The following is a 24,180-nucleotide window of genomic DNA, read 5'->3' as shown; positions in this document are numbered from 1 at the left end:
ATACAGATCTCTGTCGGACCGAACCTGGGTACTTATTTCCTCGAATTATGACCAGGGTAACTGAGGGTTAAGACAAAACAATAATCCTATCGCAGAACTTCCTGAACCAGAGGTCACTATGCTGAACATTCATCCAAATAACGAGACTACGAGTGCAGTGTACCTTTCTGTGATACAACGTAAGGAACTCGCCAATGTATTTCTGAAGACGTAATGGGAAAAAACTGTACTAGAACAAGTCTACATTTGGCAAACCACCTCTCATATTAGTGTCATATTCCTAGGTATAAAATGAACATCGCCATGGTGTTCACACAGGGTTAGGATACCACAATTACTGAAGGAGATCAGAAATCAATTCAACACATTGAAGCAACTAAATTCTATATTCATTTTTAAATTTGTCAATTAAAACAGAATTGAAGACATTTTTAAGAGTATGGTCATTCATACAGTAGAAAGATAAAATTGTGCTCAGATGTTTAAACACTGTCCTTGTAATGCTGAAAGCCAAAATTCACGCTTAAGACTAAATTTATCGCATCTCTTGTTAACAATCTAGTATTATATATTGGAGTAATGTTTACACATTTACTCTTCTACAAAGTTCAGATAAACTATTTTAATAGTTAATTGCATTCTGGTGTGTTAGTCATAAAACATCGACTAAATTGGCGTTCGGCTGTTATAACGTCCTCCTAATAAATCAACTGAGCTGACGGTGATCGAGTTATCAGTGATCCATGAGATGGGAGCTGTAGATCTGGCATTCGATTTGAGGATACTCTTGGATAAGTGAATCTTCATCACGATGCAAAAGAAAGAAAGAACAGGGAGAAAAAATGTTCCAGACTGGTATATTTCTAGATGTTTAGTGATAAATTAAAAGTAGGGGAAGCTTTCCTCAAATTTTCCTCTATCTTGTTCTCTCTGATGCAAGTTTTCGTAGTTATTCTGTGGGCTGCGAGAGGGTCATTTCAAAACTTCTGCACCCAGAACTTACCGATATTCAGTCAGTTTTTGAGGGAAGTGCAGATGGTAAGAATAGTAAAAGTAGACCAAGGCATGCACATGATAAGCAGATTAGAATATACAGAGTGTTCCGTAGATAAGCACACAAATTTTTCTGACGTCAAAGTAATGTCCCATATCAAAAAAGTTGAAGATTATATATTTGTAACTTGCGTAGTATTTAATGCTGAGCCACTTAAGGCTTAATCATGTGGTATATATTATATAATACTACATATATTCCAGTGTGAAAACGTTCTCTTCTTGTACGTAGAATGTTTTCATATAACTTTTGCTTGCATACTTCCTGAAGCTGCAGTGCAGTGATATACTTAAAATTTCTTCTTACACATTCCGCATGCAGAATACGTCCTGAAGCCGAAGTGAAGTGATGTGTACAGCTGTAGTGCAGTAATGTACTTAGAATTTATTCTTACACATTCCGCATGCAGAATACGTCCTGAAGCCACAGTGAAGTGATGTGTACAGCTGAATTGTAGTGATGTACTTACTTAGAACTTCTTATTACATATCACACATGCAGAATACGTCCTGAAGCCACAGTGAAGTGATGTGTACAGCTGCAGTGCAGTAATGTACTTAGAATTTATTCTTACACATTCCGCATGCAGAATACGTCCTGAAGCCACAGTGAAGTGATGTGTACAGCTGAATTGTAGTGATGTACTTACTTAGAACTTCTTCTTACATATCACACATGCAGAATACGTCCTGAAGCCACAGTGAAGTGATGTGTACAGCTGCAGTGCAGTAATGTACTTAGAATTTATTCTTACACATTCCGCATGCAGAATACGTCCTGAAGCCACAGTGAAGTGATGTGTACAGCTGAATTGTAGTGATGTACTTACTTAGAACTTCTTCTTACATATTACACATGCAGAATACGTCCTGAAGCCACCGTGAAGTGATGTGTACAGCTGCAGTGCAGTGATGTACTTAGAATTTATTCTTACACATTCCGCATGCAGAATACGTCCTGAAGCCACAGTGAAGTGATGTGTACAGCTGAATTGTATTGATGTACTTACTTAGAACTTCTTCTTACATATTACACATGCAGAATACGTCCTGAAGCCACAGTGAAGTGATGTGTACAGCTGAATTGTAGTGATGTACTTACTTAGAACTTCTTCTTACATATTACACATGCAGAATACGTCCTGAAGCCACAGTGAAGTGATGTGTACAGCTGCAGTGCAGTAATGTACTTAGAATTTATTCTTACACATTCCGCATGCAGAATACGTCCTGAAGCCACAGTGAAGTGATGTGTACAGCTGAATTGTATTGATGTACTTAGAACTTCTTCTTACATATTACACATGCAGAATACGTCCTGAAGCCACAGTGAAGTGATGTGTACAGCTGAATTGTAGTGATGTGCTTACTTAGAACTTCTTCTTACATATTACACATGCAGAATACGTCCTGAAGCCACAGTGAAGTGATGTGTACAGCTGCAGTGCAGTAATGTACTTAGAATTTATTCTTACACATTCCGCATGCAGAATACGTCCTGAAGCCACAGTGAAGTGATGTGTACAGCTGAATTGTAGTGATGTACTTACTTAGAACTTCTTATTACATATTACACATGCAGAATACGTCCTGAAGCCACCGTGAAGTGATGTGTACAGCTGCAGTGCAGTAATGTACTTAGAATTTATTCTTACACATTCCGCATGCAGAATACTTCCTGAAGCCACAGTGAAGTGATGTGTACAGCTGCAGTGCAGTGATGTACTTAGAATAGTTTCTTGCACATTTTGCATGAATCCTGCCTGAAACATGGTACGGCAGGTGATATAAACCAGGCGTCCAAAAGGTTACTACCTACCACACAAGCATTACACTCTACTTCAAGCTCCTCCCTATAAAACATCATTCGCTTATTTTTTAAAAAATCAGATTTTTCTTTCCGTAAAGTTATTTGTAATTACTTGCACTTATCTTAACATTCTGTATTTAGAATTCCATTTGCTATTTGTTTTACGTCGCACCGATATTTAGAATGCAGTAGTTACATAGAAATAGAAAGGTTGGCTCCATCAAAGTGACGTCCCATATATCTGCTAGGACTTGAATTATCTGTCGTTAGTTGAATAGGATGGCCAATCACAGACTTGTAATAATGGATTAAAGACGAGGCCAGAGGGGCAAGAAAATATCCTGCCGTCCCCGGTGTTAAGATCACACTTAAGGAACTTGGTTCTATCCACGGGATGGGGAAGGTGCCACCTGTTTGCCCTAGCTCCCCTGCATATCATCCTGAGATCAATATAAGAAAGCTCCGTAGTAAATGGGTAATATGTTACCGCTGAAGTACGGGTCACCGGATAAGTAAAAGGGGGATTTGTTACCGCTGAAGTACGGGTCACCGGATAATTAAAAGGGGGATTTGTTACCGCTGAAGTACGGGTCACCGGATAAGTAAAAGGGGGATTTGTTACCACTGAAGTACGGGTAACCGGATAAGTAACTGGACGATCTGTTACCACTGAAGTGCGAGTAACCGGTAAACTAACTGGGCGATCTGTCACCACTGAAGTACGAGTAACCGGAGAAGTACTCGTAACAACTGGAGAGGTTGTAACAACATCAGTGGTATCCGTAGCACAGCCAGCATTCCTCGGAGTGTCGCAGTCACCTCTTCGGACATTGAAGTGTAGTCCATTGGAGCACCGATATTCAGAGGCCCAGCCATCGCCACAGAGCCAGTAGATACTGCAGTCAGCATCGTCTTGCACATATTTATCAACGTTGTCCCCTTCACAATCCACGACTGGGGAAGGTAGAACAGACCTTGTCGTCAGTATCAGGATGACAGCTGCCACAAGAAAAGCTAGAAAAGAAACGACAATGTTCTGTTAAAATTTGCAGATATCTCAGTGATGTTCAGTCTACCGTTATCAAACAAGCAAACAAACAAACAAACAAAAACAAACAAACAAACAAACAAACAAACAAACAACCTACCTAAACTTTTCCAGTTACTTGGGCTTGGAAATTCGTGTGTATTTTGCTCGGTTTTGCGACCAGATGCCCTTCCTGACCCCAAACCTATTTAGGGTTGGGCATTCCTATTGTGTGTTTCTGTGGTGGTTGGTAGTGCGATGTGCTGTGTGTAGGTGAAGAGAATCTACATATACATAAAACGCTAAGGTGTATGTTTCACAAAACTCAAGCTCTTAAACCAGAGAGAGTTAAAAGGTGCGGTTTTTTCTAAAATCTTCCAACTCGTCTCAATAGTACAGGAAAAATCTTGCATTTCTTGAAAAGTCAACGGAAATATACTAATTTATTTATTAATTAATACATTCACCCAGTTTATTTTGCCATCACTACCATGGAAACCGCAAAGATGATGTGCACTCTACTTTCTATTCACGGCGTTGCCTAGGTCACAGACCCTGCCCTTACTGTCAGCCATCTTTAAGGCGGACAATGTGCCTTTTCTGCATGGCGTTGCCTAGGATACTTCTACTGGCGCTGCCTATATTGACCGCAGACGCTGCCTATAAGACTGAAAGTCACGGTTTATCTCAAGCAAGCAAGTCTTATATTTTTGAATTTCACAGCTGGCGCTGGGTATAAGACGAGATCGCGTCATAGGAGTTTTGTATCTTGCAGTGAATGGCCGCGCTGAGCAGTATACTGTAGATTGTGATAAAGTGGTTGGTTTTGTTTCCTTTTTAATTGTGCTAAAATAGGAATGAAAACTTTGATGAAAGAAAAGACCGTTTATAGACTGAAGGTCACGCTTTACGTCAAGTAAGTCGTATAGCTTTTCCTCTTAAAGTGAATAGTCGAGCTGAGCAATAATATAGATAGAGAGTCGTTGGTTTTGTTTCCTTTGCGATTTCATCGTGCCTCGACGACGTGCTAATATAGGATACAACATGGCAAATACTAAATGACTACGCGTACTACGCAATAACAAAAGTTATGATGAGAGAGAGAACCGTTTAGAGACAAAAGGGCAAATCAGTCTTTGTGGAGAGATAGGGAAACTCCCCTGGAAAGAAATGATTATCTCAAGACTGTGGAAGACATAGTTCCCAAATAGATAGAGAAACGTCTGTTGATAGAGAACAGCGTATGCTCAGAGATTGCACCAGGCATGCACAACAATATCATAATGTGATTAGAACACTTAATTCTAATAATTTCGTAATCTATGGTAGAATCGTAATGCATTGCTGAACATTCTAACCGTTCAGTTGATAATGTCCTGGATATAGAAGAGGCGGTACATTATCCAACTGAATTTTTAAATTCTTTGACGCCTCCTGGAACTACTTTCCACAAACTGATTTTAAAGGTGAGTTCGCCTATATTATTGCTCCGCAACCTAAACACACCAAACTTATGCAATGGCACAAGATTGCTAATCAAATCGTTTAAAGAAAATTCTACATGAGTGCACGATAATCGCTGAGTGTGGAGCCGGTGAAACTGGTTTGATCCCTCGAACGCCAATGATAACACCGACCTACGATTTTAGTTTAAAAGGCTCCAGTTTCCAGTAAAAGTATGATTTAGTAGACAATTAATATAGCACAGGCCCAAACTACAAATGTTACAGGTTACCTTAGCATTGAATATTTTTCTCATGGTAAACTCTGTCGTGTCGTCTCAAAACTCACGAATACCAGGAAGAGGATTAGTAAGAATAGGTTTTTCTCACCCTGGACCAGTCTCAAAACTCATGTCCAGGGCCAGTTCTTCTTTGAATGGATAATTGTCCACCCTATTAGTGATGGGATAATGGAATATTTTTAATAATCGAGTTACTTCCATCCGATTACTTAAATAATCGAATGAATAATCAATTTAAACAATCGAATGAGTTCCAAATATCATTCAGTTATATCGCACAGAATAATCGGATGCGTCATGAATATTTTTTTTTCGGTTTATGTGTGTCGGGTAGACAATCTACTGAAATAAGAGAATAGATGAACTGTTACAAAAAATAGGAATCCGCCCTTTTCTTTTTCCAAATGAATCTCCAAGTGTTAAAACTAAATGAGTGAATTAACTGTCTTCATCTCTAATATTTCTAAATAAAATTCCTTATTCAAGTAAATTCCGTCTTCTGGTCGCATAATGGAACTAAGCCCCAGTACTACCAACTGACAGCTTCTTCTAACTAGCAGCTGGCTATATACCTACTTTAATCTTATGTCGTCCGGCTGCATGCCTAAATTGTTAGCATGCTGGCCTTTGGTCCAAGGGGTCCAGGGTTCGTTTTCCGTTCAGGACGGAGATGTTAACTTTCATTAATTAATTCTTATGGCTCGGGGAGTGGGTGTTCGTGCCGTCTTCAGCATTAGACTTCATGTTAGGTCGGTCCTCGTCTTCACAGACGTGCAGGTCACCTGTACAGCGTCAACTCTAAAGACCCGCACCAGACCTCTGCGGAGGCCACACGTCATTATCATAAATTTATGTGAAAGGGAAAAATGCATTATATTTGCTTTCAAGACAACAGCAAAATATTTTATTATTAATGATAATGATAATAATAATAATAATAATAATAATAATAATAATAATAATAATAATAATAATAATAATAATAATAATAATAATAATACAACTCGATCTCTTTCATTCATCAGCCATTATTTTTTCCCTGTGGATTGGGGTGGCAGAACAACATCCACAGTATCCCCTGCCTGTCGTAAGGGAAGCGTGAGTCACCGCGCCCCTCATCCCTCCTGCGGTCATCGTAAGCACCTGCTGTCTGGGGTCGTGAATTTTGAGACTCATTAGAATGTTTACTTTAGCTACCAGTTTGTAGTCGTGAGTTTTGAGACGTAACCAACTCTGTGGCCCTGTCACGTGTTACTTCCAAAGAAAAAGTATTTGGGTTTGCCACAGGTTGAGAGTCACTTAACGTAGTATATACGGAGATATACAATATGTAAGGCCACCCGTGCGAAGGCAGGGTGGGTCAGCTAGTTATATTAAAACGAATAAAAACACCCAATCCCCGAGCCAGAGAAATTAGCCATACGCAGATGAAACCACGACCTGGCCAGGAAACGAACTCGGGGCCCTGTGAATAAAAGACCACTCCGCTGACTATTAATCCAATCAAGGAAGACAGACCAACAAACAAAATAAATAAACTAACTAACAAATTAACAAAACATAAATTAACAAATCAAACAAGTAAAAGGAAACAAAGTAACTAAAAAACATACAAACAAACAGAGCAAACAAATACAAAAAATAATTAAACTAGGTAACAAAACAAGGAAATGAAACAAAAAGAAACTAACTGACAAACTAAAAGTCAAAACAAACATAACTAACCAACGAACAAAACCTACAAAAAACCTACAAACGAACGAACAAGCACGTGGTACAACAGATCGTTACGGAACTTGGCCTGCGAGGACAAATGCTGTCCAGCCCGACATTCTGGATTGGTGATAATTGTTTTAAGGAGAATTATAACTGGGAAACCATCGTCTCTTAACAGTAACCAGAGAAAAATCCAAGTAACTCAATGTTGAAAAATTCCTAGGGATATGAGCTACGAATTTTAAGTAAATAAAATATAATGAAGTATGAAAATATACTCTTTATTTATTCCTAAAAATTATAATCCTCTTCGTAATCATCGTTATCCGGTCGATTAAATTAACAATTTGCCTTTTTCTACCACTACGAGCGCTAATGTCAGTCAATACAGAGTTTCACTTAAGCCCTTATAACTATATTCGGTGCAGAAATTTTTCAAAATCCATTAACACTTGAGTGTATTGAATCAAGGAACACGTTACAGAATTATGTATGTTAATTTGGCTAGGATTTGCATCAAAAAGAAAACGAGTAAAGAAACAAGCGATTTTAGGCAGTCTTTCCGGAACTACAGCTGGACCGGAAGTGATTTTCGAACTTTTTTTAGAGTGCTAGAGCTATCCACGACTTGCAATTTGAAACCTCTCCGAGCATTTAGCCCTTCAAATTTCGGCACAGTAGAGAAAATTGCTTAATTTAACATTTTTCGTAGTACGGCGACCTCTACTTTGTCTGCTAAGCAATGTTCTCAACATTTGAAAAAGTGGAAGGTCATTTGAAGATTGAATATATCGGCAAGAGAAAGGGAAGACCTCCTGAGCCTCACTGTGCGAGTCAGAAGAGAACAAGAATGAACCAAGAGAACTTGGATAGGAAAGATGACACGTAAAAGTAATTGGAAGGCCAAACCACCCTCCCAAGCTGGGAGCATACTTGGTCACCACCTGCCTCAGTCAGGGGATACACAGCCATATTCTACCATCACTGTCCATAGGTGAAGGGGACTGGAATATCACTTAGGGTCACGACAATCTCAGCCTACTGCTTGTCTTCCGTGACCAGATATAATGAGTTTCTCTCATCGGTTGGCCGTTGACTCATCACTTCCCGCTCCGCTGCATAACAATGACAGTTCTTAGCTCACTTTATCCCTGCATGACATCAGATAACAATTAAAATTAAGAAAATAAGAATTAAAAGAAAATAAGCTCGTAGCTTATGACAGGAGATCGAAAAGTTCTCCTGCTGCACCCGTAATTTTAATATTTTCGTAATCCACCATGCTGAGCTCTTCGAAACACCGGCTTCTAGTCTAACTCGTCTTAGGAATTTTGTAAGTGTATGTTCTAATCTTTCTGCGATTTCATTTTCCTTTTCCTCCTTAGGTACACATTTACTAACACTTCGCTTCTTATCGAGTAGAGAACAAGTTCCTCTCAATTTGTTTACGAGATTCCACACGGTCTCTCTATATGGAGGGTGTACACCTAGAAATTGTGTTACAAATCGCCTAACGACTTCCCCGTAAAACTCTCTTTTCACATGATTAAGGTACCGTATACACATGTGGAGGCATTATGAGAATTATACCCCGAAATAACACTTCACAACTCAAGAACAATTGAAGCGACAGATCAACACTTAATACACGTTTTAAGCACGGACCTGAACTGCGAAGTGCGGGCATTACCGTGCTGTCGCTACGCAATGTAACGGGAAGTGATGAGTCAACGGGAGGTAGATAAGCTGGGCGCCCCTGCGGGCCAACCTATGAGACTAACTCACTGTAGTATATAATTAAAATCCTTGGACTTACCGGGACTGGAACTCGGAGCTTCTAGGTGAGAGGCAGGCGCGTCAACCCTACACCGGGACTAGCAACGGCTAGACATCCCGTAATAGTAATATGGTTTACTTAGAAGTCATAATTGTCAGTACTATCTGGTTTGTTTTATTACATGACTGGGCTATGTTAACAGACTACCACAACGAAACCGAATTCAGCAGAAGTACAACTAAACTGAAACCCTCCAGGGTTGGTTTCTCTCACGGTGAGAAATTCCACCTGGAGCGTGAGATATTTGGTCGGGTATACAACTCTGGAGGAGAACCAACAGCTTGCCCAGGGGGCCTCACCAGCTATGTTGAAGAGGACTTTTGTGCAGGATTGGAAGATTGGAAAGGATAGGCAAGGAAGCGGCCGTGGCCTTAAGTACGGTACCATCCCGGCATTTATCTAGAGAAGTAGTCGGGAACCACGGAAAACCACTTCGGGGATGTGTGAGGTGCGAGTCGAATCTCCACCTCCTCTACTCAGTTAACCTACAGAGGCTGGCTGGACCCCGCTCCAGCCCTCGTACCACTTTCCAAATTTCATGGCAGAGTCGGGAATCGATCCCGGATCTCCGGGAGTGGAAGCTAATCACACTAACCACTACACCAGAGAGGCGGACTTTCAAATAATATTAAATATATTTTTATAGTTTCATATATATCCTAAATAAATTTCATTTCTTTCTTTCTTTCTTTGTTTCTTAATCAGTTTACCCTCCAGGGCTGGTTTTTCCCTCGGACTCAGCGAGTGATCCCTCCTCTACTGCCTCGAGGGCAGTGTCCTGGAGCGCATGACTTTAGGCCGGGGGGTACAATTGGGAGAAGGACCGGTACCACGCCCAGGCGTCCTCACCTGCTATGCTGAACGGCGGCCTTGTCGGAGATGGGAAGATTGTAAGGAACAGACAGGGAAGAGGGAAGGAATCAGCCGTGGCCTTAAGTTAGATAGAATTAAGAAACCACGGAAAACCACTTGAATGATGGTTGAGGCGGTAATCGAACTCTTCTCTACTCAGATGATCTCCCGAGGGTGAGTGGACCCCATTCCAGCCCTCGTACCACTTTTAAAATTTCGTGGCAAAGCCGGGAATCGAACCTGGACCTCCGGAGGTGGCAGCTTACCACACTAACCACCACACCACAGAGGCGGACTTTCATAATATTATTAAATATATTTTCACACGTTCATATTTATCCTAAATGAAATTCATAATAATTTAGGAAAATTTTCTTCATTTTGTGCCTGACTTTGCTGATAAAGCTGTCATTAGTAGCACCAACAATGTACTTCAGGCCTGTTCTGAACATGATGTGCTTGCGACTCCGAAAGGTCATGCGCTGGGACCCACGAGAAGCCACACGAACAAGAGGTCGTCCCAGGTACACCTGGCGGCGACGCATGTCAACGACCTCCAACGTATTGGCAAGAATCAGGATTGCTCGCTGGAGACCGACAACAGCTGACAGACATAGTTCCTCGAAGTGTTCAATAGAACCGTAAAAGTTGTGACTGAGAATATCTTCATATCATTCCATTTTTGTCCGGCTCCATGGCTAAGTGTTTAGCGTGCTGGCATTTGGTCCAAAAGGTTCCGAGTTCGATTTCCGGCCAAGTAGAGAATTTGTAAATCGCGATGCATCTCGGTGTAAATGCGTGTGCCGTCTGCAGTATTATAATTTATCATAGGTAGGGCCACGTCTTCTACAGACGTGCAGGTCGCCTATCAGGCGTCAACTCGAAAAACCTCCACCAAAACTGTGCAATTAATTAATTAATTAAGTAATTAATTCTATTCCTGAAATACAGGGAATTGTTTAAATAATAATTTGACATATAGTTTCTTCTTGTTTTAACAATTTGCTGTACGTCACACTAACACAAATATGTCTTACGGCGACGATGAAATATGAAGGGGCTAGGTGTGGGAAGAAAGTGACCGTGGCCGAGGTAGTGCTTCATCAATTGCCTGGTGTGAAAATGGGAAACCACGGAAAGACATCGTCAAGGTTGCCAACTGTAGGGTTCGAACCCATTATATCCTGAATGCAGCTTACAGCTGGTCGCACCTAACCTCACAGGCAACTAGCTCGATACACCTAATTTCATAACTAACATAGAAATTATTTTGCCAGACAATTAATACACGGGAAAAAGCCTTCATTTTCCCCTGAAAGTAAGATTACAATTGATAATTTGATCAGGAAGATGTTTCACTATTGACTTCAGAAATTGGGAGGATGTAGCGCCTAATCAGGAATCTTAGAAAATGACCCCAAAAAATCACAGAAGTGTCTGGGGAAAACTGAATCGCAGAACATAATATAAATATATTAATGGCTTTTAAATTCGAGAAAACATCCACCAAATTTGAAACTACTCTCTCATTGACAGCCATTCAATACTATATTCTCCATATATGCTTGGGCGGTGTTTCTGGTCCGCTAAAGGGGCTTCCATTCCGAAGCATGAATCGGCTACTTGCAACTTTGAAAAGTTGGACATATTGCCGGTAATAGCAGGGACAATTGTAAACTCAGTTCCCTGTTATTCTGCAGACTCCGCAAAATTAGGCAACATGTCTGACTTCACATTGTTGCGGTAGCGGTTTCATGCATCACTATGAAAACCTCTGCATTGGACTAGGTAGACCACCTATAGTACTGCAGAGAATGTATGTGAGACACCCGGTACAACAAATAGCTTGTGTCAGTTGTGAAAAGAAAATGTTGCTATTCTGTCTTAATGTAGACATGGGCCCAACCTCCAGGTAATGAGTAGACCAACTCGAAGTTACAGTCAAGAACAAGGTGAGGAATTTTCTGGATCCAAAGACGTTTGTGAAAGTCCACTGTCTATTAATTCTAAAAAGGGATGTATAGAAAGGAAGTCTTTACTAGTCCTTTGTAATGAAATTATACATTAGCTTTGGTACTGGCAGCAACAAGAAAAGCTAATCCCCTCTTAAGAAAAATAAGCAAATATTAATAACTATATTCCACGTGAAAACATGGCAAAATAATGTGTTAAAATCGTTCAAAAATACCCAAAAATACTTTCATTTGCAACATGCCGCTAAATCAGTGAGAAATACAGAAGAAGCAGCCCATTTAAAATCCTCATTCGGCCATACTGGAAACTAACATCAAACCTTGAAATGTAGGACAACTTTTCCGCAATATAATGCTTCTCTTCTGGCAACTAATTCCCATACTTGCAGAACAATGATACATAAATACCATTATTTAACAAGGTACTTTCGCTAATGATCGCATACAAACATAGGCTCCACGTCTAAGTACATTAAACTCCTGAGCATTCTATCCTTTTTCACAAAATGTAATAACCCCTCAGTATTTCGTGCCTTGTTACCAAACATTTCTCAGCAAAGCTTAAATTACTGTTCCGCGAAATGGTCAATAGTTTGCTTGTTCAATAGAAAGCATAATTCAACAGTGGCATTTTTCTTTACTGCTATTTCGAAGACCAATCTACACACCAGGTATGAACAACCCTGAATATAACACCACCAACCATCAATTCCTTCCAGGCATTTTAAATGATTTCTTCCACTTGGATTACATCCTGTCCCTATTCTCAATCTAGGTACCTTTCACTTCCATTACTGTAGGCCCAAAGATCTCCCACATTCAGTACGCAATAGTACAGCATTCCAAAATCCTATATTTACCTATCCTGTATCCATCTTCAACAACATCAGAAAGAATAAGTACTTGATATACTGTTAAGTGAGATAACATTTATGACAGCATAAGAAAACTCCTCGACTAATAATGGCTCCTTTATAGACACATACATTCCTATAGCTTTTCATTTGGATTGGTATCAAACGCTTTTTTTATTCAACAATTTATAGTCTACATGTTCGTTGCTAATAAATATTAGCATTCCAGGTCTTGTTGTGATCTTTATTTTGCAACCGAGTTCTGTTTGATATATGTCATTAATGTTCCTTCAACTTGCTTAACGTCGCACCGACACAGGTAGGTCATATGGCGACGATGGGTTAGGAAAGGGCTAGGAGTGGGAAGGAAGCGGCCGTGGCCTTAAGTAAGGTACAACCCCAGCACTTGCCTGGTGTGAAAATGGGAAACCACGGAAAACATTCTTCAAGGCAGCCATTATTTCCCGAATGCATGCTCATAGCTGCGCGTCCCTAACCGCACCGCCAACTCGCTCGGTTGATGTTCCTTCGTCTGTAGACAATACGAAAGGTGAGGACACATTGACGTTGCATCTAGTGTTTTCTTTCTTTCTTAATCTGTTTATTGTCCAGGGTTGGCTTTTCCCTCGGACATAGCGAGGGATCCCACCTCTACCGCCTCAAGGGCAGTGTCCTGGAGCTTCAGACATTGGATCGGGGGATACAACTGGGGAGAATGATCAGTACCTCGCCCAGGCGGCCTCACCTGCTATACTGAACAGGGACCTTGGTGGGGGATGGGAAGATTGGAAGGGATAGACAAGGAAGAGGGAAGGAAGCGGCCGTGGCCTTAAGTTAGGTACCATCCCGGCATTTGCCTGGAGGAGAAGTGGGAAACCACGGAGAACCACTTCCAGGATGGCTGAGGTGGGAATCGAACCCACCTCTACTCAGTTGACCTCCCGAGGCTGAGTGGACCCCGTTCCAGCCCTCGTACCACTTTTCAAATTTCGTGGCAGAGCCGGGAATCGAACCCGGGCCTCCGGGGGTGGCAGCTAATCACACTAACCACTACACCACAGAGGCGGACATCTAGTGTTTTGATAAATTAAAATATAAATGAAATAGTCAACATTATTCTCATACTAACGTCCTTGAATTGCATATTTGATTAATTAAATCTGCAGTAATATTTGTTATAAAAGGCGAACGCATGTCGCAAAGCGCCAGGGTCACAAGTGTGAAAGGATAAACAAAGCTGTTTCAAACAGCTGCGCAGGTTTAGAATGCTGCTCAACACTTCTACTCAAGTTGTTTGTTATGCTGCGCTTCTTGATAAGGCTGGGAAGCTACACAGTTTTGGAACGTGAATAACAGATTTGAGTTGAGCGGTTCTACATTTTAAAGTGCTGGTGTCATCTGTTTCAGTACAAAATTGAAATTGTTTTCAATTATATACCTACATACAGTATATAAAATCCCTATTCTGTCTGTAATTTTTCTTTTCTTACTCTGTTTACCCTCCAGGGTTGGTTTTTCCCTCGGACTCAGCGAGGGATCCCACCTCTACCACCTCAAGGGCAGTGTCCTGGAGCGTGAGACATTGGGTCGGGGGATACAAATGGAAGAATTACCAGTACCTCGCCCAGGCGGCCTCACCTGCTATGCTGAATATGAAGGGGCCTTCTGGGTGGATGGGAAGATTGGAAGGGATAGATAAGGAAGAGGGAAGGAAGCGGCCGTGGAATGAAGTTGGGTACCATCCCGGCATTTGCCTGGAGAAAAAGTGAGAAACCACGGGAAACCACTTCTAGGGTGACTGAGGGGGTAATTGAACCCACGTCTACTCATTTGACCTCCCGGGGCTGACTGGACCCCGTTCCAGCTCTCGCTCCACTTTTTCAAATTTCGTGGCAGAGTCAGGAATCAAACCCGGGCGTCCGAGGGTGGCAGCTAATCACACTAACCACTACACCACAGAGGTTGACTTCTGTCTCTCACTCACATCAATAATGAGAAAACGAGAAGGTTTCAACAGCTGAAATTGGTACCAGTTGTATAATGTTATGTCTTCTTAATAAGAAAAATACAATACACCTCTAATGACCAGGACATTTGTACTTTTAAAAAATACAATGCACCTCTAAAGACCACGACATTAGTACTTTTTAAAAGAAAAATACAATGCACCTCTAAAGACCACGACATTAGTACTTTTTAAAAGAAAAATACAATGCACCTCTAATGACCAGGACATTTGTACTTTTAAAAAATACAATGCACCTCTAAAGACCACGACATTAGTACTTTTTAAAAGAAAAATACAATGCACCTCTAATGACCACGACATTTGTACTTTTTAAAAGAAAAATACAATGCACCTCTAAAGACCACGACATTAGTACTTTTTAAAAGAAAAATACAATGCACCTCTAATGACCACGACATTTGTACTTTTTAAAAGAAAAATACAATGCACCTCTAATGACCACGACATTTGAACTTTTAAAAAATACAATGCACCTCTAAAGACCACGACATTAGTACTTTTTAAAAGAAAAATACAATGCACCTCTAATGACCACGACATTAGTACTTTTAAAAAATACAATGAACCTCTAATAACCACGACATTTGTACTTTTTAAAAGAAAAATACGTTTCTATCAATGAAGTCGCTGTCACGTATTCGCCACGATGACGTAGGTACACACCTGTATCTATCAGAATGATCTCGAACTGCGTACATCCTGGCTGCTGTTGCCTTCCGCATATATATTTGAGACTTAATCTAGTACCAATTACGGATTACAAGAACGATGCAATGACGGCCATACTTGAACTGTTCAGTGAAATGAATTAATCACTTCTTTCCATCATCATCATCATCATCTGTTTACCCTCCAGGGTCGGCTTTTCCCTCGGACACAGCGAGGGATCCCACCTCTACCGCCTCAAGGGCAGTGTCCTGGAGCTTCAGACTCTTGGTCGGGGATACAACTGGGGAGAATGACCAGTACCTCGCCCAGGCGGCCTCACCTGCTATGCTGAACAGGGGCCTTGTGGAGGGATGGGAAGATTGGAAGGGATAGGCAAGGAAGAGGGAAGGAAGCGGCCGTGGCCTTATGTTAGGTACCATCCCGGCATTCGCCTGGAGGAGAAGTGGGAAACCACGGAAAAACACTTCCAGGATGGCTGAGATGGGAATCGAACCCACCTCTACTCAGTTGACCTCCCGAGGTTGAGTGGACCCCGTTCCAGCCCTCATACCACTTTTCAAATTTCGTGGCAGAGCCGGGAATCGAACCCGGGCCTCCGGGGGTGGCAGCTAATCACGCTAACCACTACACCACAGAGGCGGACACTTCTTTCCATTCTGGGGTTTATCTCTCCTTTTTGGTTACTTTTCCTAATTTTGCTTTTTGCTTTACGTCGCACCGACACAGATAGGTTTTATGGCGACGATGGGACAGGAGAGGCCTAGGAGTGGGAAGAAAGCGACCGTGGCCTTAACCCTCAAGCACACGCGTATGGGGTGGAATCCACCCCAGGTCATTTTATTTCCTAGCGAAATGTACAAATAACTTTTCTGTGCTCTCCCCACTCTGTACTTTTTTGGCTGCATCCCCGCAGAAGGAGTCATTCTTACATAATCTATCTTAAAATCTCCAATTAATACAGTAATTCATATTTTACAATACAATGATAGGTGGGGTTGAAAGCACCCCCACGCGTGTGTCTGTGTCCTAAGTTCTGGCGCGTGTGCTTGAGGGTTAATTAAGCTACATCCCCAGCATATGTGAAAATGGGAAACCAAGAAAAAACATGTCCAGGGTTGCCGACAGTGGGGTTCGAACCCACTATCTCCCGGATTCAAGCTCACAGCTGCGCGCCCCTAACCGCACGGCCAACTCACCCGGTGGGTTTATCTCTATCGATAAACACTGGATGGAGCAGCTTACGTGGTATCCATGGTCAATAACACGTGAAGTCCAAATGGTCTAACACCATGGTTAGCCGGTTCGAGTCCCGCTCGTTGAAAGTATTTTTACCATCAGAATGTTGGCCGTCAGGGTAGGGGAGGTGGGTTATAGAATTTCTAATCACTAGAATGCCTACCAAAAGCCTGGATTAAATTTCAAACCTCTCCCCAGTGCTCATACGGAGTGAGGGCATATGACGCTGTTGGTAATTCGTTTTGGACAATTGTATAGAGTTTGCAAATCCATAGCCGTCAAAGTACAACTCCGAGATACAACTGCACGCAATATGGTTTGTAAGAAAATACTTTAATACCTGTTTTGATTCCACTCGAACGCCGTATAAAACCTGGAATGTGGAACTTCTATTCATCTTTCTTTCTTTCCTTCTTTCTTTCTTAATCTGCTTACCCTCCAGGGTTGGTTTTTCCCTCGGACTCAGCGAGGGATCCCACCTCTACTGCCGCAAGGGTAGTGTCCTGGAGCGTAAGACTTTGGGTATGGGAATACAACTGAGGGGAAGGACCAGTGCCTCGCCCAGGCGGCTTCACCTGCTATGCTGAGCACGGGCCTCGTGGGGGGGGGGGATTCGGAAGGGATGGACAAGGAAGAGGGAAGAAAGCGGTCGTGCTTTTAAAGTTAGGTACCATCCCGGCATTTGCCTGGAGGAGAAGAGGGAAACGACGTAATACCAACCCAAGGATGTCTGAGGTGGGAATCGAAGCCCCACCCCCTCTACTCAGTTGACCTCCCGAGTCTGAGCGGACCCCGTTTCAGCCTTCGTACCACTTTTCAAATTTTGTGTCAAAGCCGGGAATCGAAACTGAGCCTCCGGGGGTAGCATCTAATCACACTAAACACTACTCCACAGAGGTGGACATCTTTCATTCATAACATATATTAATAGTCAATTTAGAATTTCCTATCACTTTATAGATAGTAATTTCAACTGTCGAAGGTAGGCTTATGTACTAGTACTATAAAAAAAAAAAACATTGCTCTACAGCCCTGTCCACTGCTCAACATGACGGCCTGCAGATTACGATATGATATTGGAATCCTATCGACCGTTTTCCATAATTCTCTAGATCACGAACGCTACCTCGTCGTCAGATAATCCTCATTTGTTCTCACGTAGGCTGAGTGGACCTCGGACATGATCAATAATAATAAACAACTTCTACGCATAATGCTATACCAAGGAATTAGCCAAGCGTCCAAGCGTGTATAATAATAGTAATAATAATAATAATAATAATAATAATAATAATAATAATAATAATAATAATAATAATAATAATAATAATAATAATAATAATAATAATACGTGCTTCTTTATTTAAAAAGGAGCCTCCAGTACCAATTTTCACGTCTGTAACCTTTGGTGTTTGAGATAAAAGTATCCTCATAAAAAAAATTCAATCTTTTTCACTTTGTTTCACTCTCTCTCCGTAAGTAGATTTTCCGAAGGAAAAAAAGTATTTATTTATTTATAAAGGAGATTCCAAATACAAATCTTTGATATAAAAGTATCCTCATGAAAGGTATTCAACCTCTTTTTCACTTTTGGTCACCGTTTTCCGAAAACAAAACAAGGAACAGTTAAATGTTAATAATAATAATAATAATAATAATAATAATAATAATAATAATAATAATAATAAGAAGAAGAAGAAGAATAAGAATAAGAATAATAATCCGCCTCTGTGGTGTAGTAGTTAGTGTGATTAGCTGCCACCCCCGGAGGTCCGGGTTCGATTCCCGGCTCTGCCACGAAATTTGAAAAGTGGTACGAGGGCTGGAACGGGGTCCACTCAACCTCGGGAGGTCAACTGAGTAGAGGTGGGTTCGATTCCCACCTCAGCCATCCTCGAAGTGGTTTTCCGTGGTTTCCCACTTCACCACCAGGCGAATGCCGGGATGGTACCTAACTTAAGGCCACGGCCGCTCCCTTCCCTCATCCTTGCCTATCCCTTCCAATCTTCCCATCCCCCTACAAGGCCCCTGTTCACCATAGCAGGTGAGGCCGCCTGGGCGAGGTACTGGTCATACTCCCCAGTTGTATCCCCGACCAAGAGTCTGAAGCTCCAGGACACTGCCCTTGAGGCGGTAGAGGTGGGATCCCTCGCTGAGTCCGAGGGAAAAGCCGAACCTGGAGGGTAAACAGATGACGATGATAATAATAATAATAATAATAATTATTATTATTATTATTATTATTAATTATTAATAATTTATTATTATTATTATTATTATTATTATTATTATTATTATTATTATTATTATTATTATTATTATTATTATTATAACACTGGGAGGAAAGAATAGACATGTTGAAATAAACCGTCTAGCATTTGCAGATGATTTCATTTGTTTATGTAGCGTAGTTTTACCTTAGATAAGTATCGTAATATAAATTATTCAACCCCTATTTCACTTCTTCCCCCCCCCCACTCCATAAGTGGATCTTCCGAAAAAAAATACGTGCTTCTTTATTTAAAAAGGAGCCTCCAGTACCAATTTTCACGTCTGTAACCTTTGGTGTTTGAGATAAAAGTATCCTCATAAAAGGAATTCAATCTTTTTCACTTTGTTTCACCCTCTCTCCGTAAGTGGATTTTCCGAAGGAAAAAAGTATTTATTTATTTATTTTATTTATTTTTAATTATTTTATTTATTTTATTTTATTTATTTATTTATTTATTTATAAATACAAATCTTTGATATAAAAGTATCCTCATGAAAGGTATTCAACCTCTTTTTCACTTTTGGTCACCGTTTTCCGAAAACAAAACAAGGAACAGTTAAATGTTCGAGATATAGATATACACATTTAAACAGTTCAACCCCCTCCCCTTTTCACCCCTATTAGAGCTGGAAGATCCAAAAGTCCTCCTTTAGTGAGCTCCTACACTGAAATACAAGTTTATCCCCAAATTTTCATTTCTTTATGTGGGCGTTAATTACAGTCAGTCGGAGTTAGTCTTTTATATATATGTATATAGATTACTATTATTATTATTATTATTATTATTATTATTATTATTATTATTATTATTATTATTATTATTATTATAGAGTTTATAATGTGATACCTGACCGTGGAGTTAAAAATCAATGCCCCCAATTCGGAACAGGATTTATAGCGAATTTAAAAATAATAGATTCTATAATTGATATTCAACCAATATCACCAAGAATTGCAACTCTCACCTTTAAAACAATAAACAAAATGTATACACTAATAAACACCAATGTCCTTACTATTGAAAACAAATTCTAACCCGAATAAAGAAGTGGATAAATTTTGGGATCTCCTTGAACACATAATAAACGAAGTAAATAAAAGTAATGTTAAATTTTTATTAGGGGACATTAATGCCAAATTAGGAAGGAAAAGAATTATAGAGGAATTGGAAAATGGGCTCCACATAAATTTACAAACAAGAATGGTCAACGACTTTTTGAACTTTGTAGGGAGCATAACCTTAATCTAAATCAACATATTTCAAAAGGAAACCAAATAAAACTAAAACTTGGAAGCATCCTGTTTGGAGGAAAGAGAAATGTCAGCTGGACGATGTTTGTATGGATATATTTTTCCATAAGGAAATTTATAATGTAAAAGTATTAAGAGGAACAGATACTGGTTCTGATCTTTACATTGTCAAAATTAATCTTAAATTCACACCGCTAAAGAAGAATATCAAAACTAATAAAGTAAAGAGGAATTATGGCCCACACCAGTTAATAAAAATTACAAAAATATGGAAGTCGCGTAAACAATAAAACTGACAGATAGCCTTGAAGAATTGATCCCAGTTCTAAAAAAAGCTGTAAATTTATCTCCAATGAAACCTCGTAAAAAATATGCCTGGTGGACCATAGAATGTGATGAAATTCATAAAGAGAGACATCAGGCATGGTTAAAGTTCCAAGCCCATAAATCAGAAGAAAATGCTATCAAACTAAAAAATATTAAAAAGGAAGTCTCCCAAAATATCAGAAAATGTTAGAGAGAATTTCATAAAGATATAATAAACTCCATTGAAGTTAATTATCATAACACCAGTTCTAGAGATTATTATAATATTTTTGGAAGACAACTAGAGAGATATGCTCCTTCTATATCACTGTTGAAATATGAAAGTGGAAAAATGGCATACAGCAGTAGTGAAAATGATGAGATTATGGCAAAAACATTCAGTAAACTTTTAAACTGTAAAGAACCTAAGGAACTATTATAAATTAATATGAATACTCCAATAAAAATGTAAATTTAATAACACAGACCCTCCAACATTTCAATAATTACAAGAAGCACTAAAACAACTTAAAAATTGTAAGTCATGCGGAGGAGAATTGGTTTTTGTAAAGATGTGGAAATGTTCAAGTAATACGGTTCGGATTTCCTTACACATGGCTTTAACAAAAATTGGCTTATCGATAGTTGCAAAATGAAGACATTATAAAACAGTCACACAGCCAGAAATAACTTACGCTGTTGAAACCATTTTTAAAACTACTAATACAGCTGAAACAGACAAAACACTTAAGACAGAAAGAAGAATAATTAGAACATGCATAAATAAACAGTATCAAGTGAATGGACAATGGAGAATAGCATCAAATAAAACAGTTTATAAGGAAATTTAACCAGTATTGAGCACGATTAGGAAAAAACGTATATCATTCTTTGTACACCTTATCAGAACACCTGACACCTCAATTAGCAGAAGAATAATTGAAGAATTATGGAATAGCAAGACCAAGATTAAATGTAACACGAAAATTAAGGAGGATACTAAAGAACTACAAGTAACAATAGATGATCTCAAAAATAAAACAGAAAAATTAGGACTTCAAGACATACGCACCAGGCTACAGACCAACATCTATAAAAGGTCTAATGGGCAGGTATTTTCAACAGAACAAAGGAAGGCAGCATCTCTCAGAATGAAAAAATATTGGGTTGATAAGAAATCAAGGAATACTTTGTAGAATTGACTAGAACGGTCCAATGTAGGCCATAAAATGTAAAATAAAAATTATTATTATTGTACGTTTGCGAATAAGTCCATTAGGACTACGCAGAGTCTTCGAGGTGTGCGTTTGTCTTCCTTTGTGCCCGTATTATTTTCATTATTTTACTGTGGGCTTATTTTTTCTCTTCATACCAAGTTGTTCCCGTCTTTTTCTTTGGTGTTTTGTCATGATCAACTTGCCATTTGTGAATTTTTGATCTGATGATTACCCGATAGTGGACATCTGCTGGTGTGATTCCTACCTGTTTCAGATCATATTTTATTTCACCAATCCATTTCATTGTATCTGTTTTAGCTTTAATCCTGTTTTCGTAGAATTCGACCATTTGTTTTGTAAGTCCGCCCGGGTGCATTCATTGAATGTGTCCATATAAACTTAACCTGCGCTTTGTAATGTCATCGTGAATATCTGTGTATTGTTTAATTTCATGTCTGCTCCTGAGTCGATATTGCCCGTCAGTGATTTTTTATTATAATTATTATTAGTTGTTGTTTTTGTTGATGATGTTGCAATGAGATATGAGTGTTCGATGGGAAGTCTGGTTTTACATCCATGTCAAAACAAAAGTGTCATACCAGGGTAGTAATATACAGAATAGGATTGGAGTACTCACTCTTCATTGTGGTTCTATCAGCTGAACGAGCTCCTTGAAACAATTCGACTGTCCTACCTTCACCAAGTCATATATATCGCAATGCTATCGTCAAGACCTTGAAACCTAGTTACTTAAGCGCCTTTGCGATACAATATCACCACACATTATTTATCTTAACACATGTTTCCTACGTATAACTTCAGAGGAGTGAATTACTTCTGTTCGTAGATCATATGAACAACAAAGTTACTCTGCGGCCTGTGTGTTAACAACCCGCACCAAGAGCTCCCCACCCTAAGAAAGTTATGACCGAGCTCGATAGCTGCAGTCGCTTAAGTGCGGCCAGTATCCAACATTCGGGAGATAGTAGGTTCGAACCGCACTGTCGGCAGCCCTGAAAATGGTTTTCCGTGGTTTCCCATTTTCACACCAGGCAAATGCTGGGGCTGCAACTTAATTAAGACCACGGCCGCGTCCTCCCCACTCCTAGCTCTTCCCTGTCCCATCGTCGCCATAAGACCTATCTGTGTCGGTGCGACGTAAAGCAAAAAGAAAGTTATGGAAAATAAACGCAAGGAAACGTATAATAAAAGGCACATGGAATTACATCTTTCTGGGCTGGATTGCACGTCATGACATTCGATAGTATTCAACTGTTGACAGTGCAAGTGAAATTTGCTCAGTGTAGCTGTATCTTGTGCTTCGTGAATAAATAAATAAATAAATAAATAACTTCTACAATGAATATGGACGAAATACTAAATATGTTTTTGAGGTGGAAATAGCATCTTTTGAACAAACACTTGTCAATTTATTAAAAGTGAGTGATTAATTACTGTCATCATTGTGTACGGCAAAACAAAACCAAATCGCATGCACAAATGACCGCTGCTCAGCCCGGATTCGTGTGGTCGTGTACGAATCGTACTGACTGTTCTTCTTGGCTTTCTAGACCGCGGCCGCTACCTCACCGTGAGATAGCTTCTCAATTGTAATCAATGGATATCGAATTTATATGTTGTATAAATCACCAATATAATCATGCAACTGTGCATTTATGTATGCACTTATTTTCACTTGTAGAAAGTGCAAACATGTCCGCCATCTTGGTGTAGAGGGCCAGGTTCGATTCCCGGCTCTGCCACGAAATTTGAAAAGTGGTACGAGGGCTGGAACGGGGTCCACTCAGCCTCTGGAGGACAACTGGATAGAGGTGGGTTCCATTCCCACCTCAGCCATCCTCGAAGTGGTTTTTCATGGTTTGCCACTTCCCTTCAAGCAGATGCAGGGATGGTACTTAACTTAAGGCCACGGCCAATTCCTTCCCCCTTTCTTGTCTTCTTTCTTCCAATCTCCCCATCTCCCTACAATGCCCCTGTTCAGCATAGAAGGTGAAGCCGCCTGAGCGAGGTACTGGTCCTCCTTTCCAGTTGTATTCCCGACCCAAAGTCTCACGCCCCAGGACACTGCCCTTGAGGCAGTAGATGTGGGAACCCTCGCTGAGTCCGAGGGAAAACCAACTCTGGAGGATAAACAGATTAACAAAGGAAGATGAAATACAAACGTAACATTCCTTTACTAGAAACTCGCGATTCACCCACACCAATACATAAAATCACGATCATGAATTAACATATTTTACAACTTTTACAAACCGTGCATAGTTTGTGAGACGTATCTAACTATCACTGTTCGCTGTTAAAGCAATGTGCACT

The 24,180-nt window shown here is 40.1% G+C and overlaps 1 protein-coding gene and 1 long non-coding RNA gene across 2 annotated transcripts in view; both read right to left on the bottom strand.

The window, feature by feature from the left end:
• LOC136874067 (trigger factor) overlaps positions 1–24,180 on the bottom strand; it is a 232,565-nt gene that overhangs the window by 158,233 nt on the left and 50,152 nt on the right. The window lies entirely within an intron of this gene.
• Positions 368–22,751, bottom strand: LOC136857606 (uncharacterized). Its single transcript, XR_011017565.1, has 2 exons — positions 22,484–22,751; positions 368–3,877 (listed from the first exon to the last, which is right to left on the bottom strand). It is a non-coding gene; the product is annotated as an uncharacterized lncRNA (long non-coding RNA).

The sequence above is a fragment of the Anabrus simplex genome, chromosome 1, assembly GCF_040414725.1.
Source record: "Anabrus simplex isolate iqAnaSimp1 chromosome 1, ASM4041472v1, whole genome shotgun sequence".
Taxonomy (NCBI): Eukaryota; Metazoa; Arthropoda; class Insecta; order Orthoptera; family Tettigoniidae; genus Anabrus; species Anabrus simplex.
Note: the sequence above shows the minus strand (reverse complement) of the source record. Positions and strands in the feature narration are given on the sequence as shown.